Source organism: Nomascus leucogenys, chromosome 2, assembly GCF_006542625.1.
Source record: "Nomascus leucogenys isolate Asia chromosome 2, Asia_NLE_v1, whole genome shotgun sequence".
NCBI classification, from domain to species: domain Eukaryota; kingdom Metazoa; phylum Chordata; class Mammalia; order Primates; family Hylobatidae; genus Nomascus; species Nomascus leucogenys.
Window position 1 is genome coordinate 78828893 of NC_044382.1, and position 3223 is coordinate 78832115.

The following is a 3223-nucleotide window of genomic DNA, read 5'->3' on the forward strand; positions in this document are numbered from 1 at the left end:
TTTTGGTAGAATGATTTATTTTCCAATGGGTATATACCTAATGGTGAGATTGCTGGGTTAAATAGTAGCTCTGCTTTAAGTTATTTGAGAAATCACCAAACTGCTTTCCACAGTGGTCTAGCTACCTCTTCAGACTCTTGTCCCACACTTCTTTGAAAGGTATTCCAAGCTCTAGTCTTCCTGAACTGCATAATTTCCCCATTCCCCATCTCTGTGCCTTTGCTGCATTATCATTTATATCTAGGGTGCATCTTCTCACTATCTGATCAAATGGGGCCCTTCTCCAAGGGCTGGCATGCCATCACTTCCAGCGTGAAGTCCTCCCTGATTTGCCACCCATCAGCAGGGGTTTGCTCTCTCCTCTGAACCTCCAGTTTGAGATTTGTACACACCATACAATAAGGATCATTTTGGGCCTTTTACTCAAGTTAGCAGGGAGTTGGTGGATCACAGGAATTAATGGCAGAGAGTCTGGACCCAGACCATTCTGGCTTTGTCCTCTAATTTTTTACTTACCAGGGTTGAAACCAGAGATAATTTTCAGCTTCCAGGCTCAGCTTTTCCTTTCTTTTTTCTTTTCTTTTATTTTCTTTTCTTCTCCTTTTCTTTTCTTTTTTTTTTTCATTCTGTTGCCCAGGCTGGAGTGCAGTAGCATGATCTTGGCTCACTGAAACCTCCGCCTCCTGGGTGCAAGCGATTCTCATGCCTCAGCCTCCCCAGTAGCTGAGATTACAAGTGTGCGCCACCATGCCCAGCTAATTTTTTTGTATTTTTAGTAAAGACAGGGTTTCACTATGTTGGCCAGGCTAGTCTCAAACTCCTGACCTCAGGTCATCTGCCTGCCTTGGCCTCCCAGCCTCAGCTTTTCTGATGTCCACAATGGAAATAGTTGTGGCTGCCCTTAGAACCTCATGACTGGTCCCCAGCTTTCACCCTTGTTCATTCCTACACTGTGCTCAGTGATCCTTTGCAAACTTAACTTAATGTTACTCCTTTGCTTTAAAACAATCCAGTAAATTTTCATTGTCCTTAGAATAAAATCCGAAGTTCTTCCCTTGGCTTCTTGACTTCTCTGATCTAATTTCCCACCCTCCTCCATCTCCCTCTGCTTTGGGCTGCTGGCCTCCACATGCTCAGAGCCTTTTCACTGGCTGTGTTGTCAACCTGGAACACTCTTCTTCAGGCATCCCCATGACTCACTCTCTTATTCCATTCACCCATTGGTGAGGCTTCCCCAGACCTACCTGCTGTAAAATGGCTTCCCCGTTACTCTCCATTTACTTTGCCTTGTAAGTGATCACCTCCAGGTGTATTATAGACTTCTTTCTTTCTTTTTTTTTTTTTTTTTTTTTTTTTGTGAAAGAGCACGCTTTATTGGGAAGCAGACTGCTGCACAGTGACCAACAGACAGGCCACCCAATGGGCACTTACACATCGTACTCCAAAAGACACAGGATGTTTTGCTAATAAAAATCAATGAGAACAGGGATTCCTCTGGGCAACTCCCCCAACCTCATCCCTTTCAGGGATTGAGAAATCACCCAACAATTTTCCTGATGGCAGCCATGGTTCATTAGAGATACAGCCCCTCAGGGGTGCCTTCCTGTTTCTTATAAAGAACAATTTTCTTTAGATTTTTTGAAGTCTTCATTTGTTACTTTCATTCTACATTCTCTTAAGGCCATCAGACCAGCTTCTGTACATGTTGCCTTGATGTCAGCAGCAGAGAGGTCATTTTTAGCCATGATCAAGTCGTCCAGGGTTACATCATCAGCCAGCGTCATCCTGCTTGTGTGAATCTGAAAGATGCGCTTCTTCGTCTTTTCATCAGGCAGGGGGAACTCAATCTTCCTGTCAATGCGGCCTGGTCTGATAAGTGCTGGATCCAAAGTTTCTATTCGGTTTGTGGCCATGATAACTTTCACATCTCCCCTAGAATCAAATCCATCCAACTGGTTCAGCAGTTCCAACATTGTTTGCTGAATTTCTCTCTCACCACCAGAATTGGAGTCATATCTTTTTGTCCCAATAGCATCAATTTCATCAATAAACACGATGGACGGTGCATGTTCTTCAGCAACTCGAAACAATTCCCGTACGAGTTTGGTCCCATCACCTAGGTACTTCTGAATAAGTTCAGAGCCAACCACTGTTAAGAAAGTGGCTGAGGTTTGGTTTTCTACTGCTTTGGCTAACAAGGTTTTATCTGTGCCAGGTGGACCATAGAGAATGACCCCCTTAGGAGGCTTTATACCCATCTCTTCATAGTATTCAGAATGGGTGAGAGGAAGCTCCACAGATTCCTTAATTTCCTGAATTTGGTTGTCCAACCCCCCAGTATCCACATAGGTCTCCTGGGGGGCCTTTTCCACCTTCATCACTGTGACCAGGGGATCCGTGTCATCCATCAGCACCCGTATCACGGCACACACCTTGTGGTTGAGCAGGACCAAGCAGCCAGCTTCCAGCAGATCCTCGTCTACAAATGAAAGAATGCTAACGTAGTGTTCTGAGCCCACAGATGTAGACACGATGGCATGATTGTCATCAATGATATCTTCCAAGGTTCCTACTGACATCGGGGTCCCCCTCAGATCATCCACTTTTGATCTTTCCTCCTCTTACTTTTCTTCTAATGGTTTCATTTTTTCCTGATTTCTAATGAATTCTTCCTCCATGAGAAGATAGTCTTTAATTCTCTCTAACTTCAGTAATTTTAACCAGCATTGAGTGTGAGATGTCACCAGTGGCAGTTTGCTGGCAGCATCTGGTCCCTTTGTTTTCTTCTTCTTTTTCCCCACTCTAGTTGGTACAGGAGGTTCATATTTCTTTTTCTTGTCCTTGTCATCCTTCTTGCCACCTCCAGAACCATGACCACCACTCTGACTTTGACCCATCTTGCCTTGGCCACTTGAGCTGCTGACTTCTTTCTTTCTTTATTGGTTGCCTTTCTCTTCGCTACCACCCTCAGGGATGATAAACTCCACCAGGGTAGAGGACTGCTGTGTTGTTCCTTATTTGATTCCAGGCACCGAAAAAAAAACATTCTTGACATATTCTGGGCACTTGATTAATAGTTATTAAATGAATGAGTGAGGTTTAGCACAGTGCCAGGCTCCTGGTGAGTGTTCAATGTGCAATAGCCATTAGTATTTAACTCTTAGTGCTTGAGCTCACATCTGTCTTCCCCACTGGTGTGTGTGCTCTTCAAGGGCAGTGGCCA

At 44.4% G+C, this 3223-nt stretch overlaps 1 pseudogene across 1 annotated transcript; it reads right to left on the bottom strand.

The window, feature by feature from the left end:
• Nucleotides 1–1573: 1573 nt before the first annotated feature.
• LOC100605751 lies at nucleotides 1574–2914 on the bottom strand (annotated as a pseudogene). Its single transcript, XR_004032452.1, has one exon. The product of XR_004032452.1 is annotated as a 26S proteasome regulatory subunit 4 pseudogene (transcript).
• Between the last annotated feature and the right edge of the window lie 309 nt (nucleotides 2915–3223).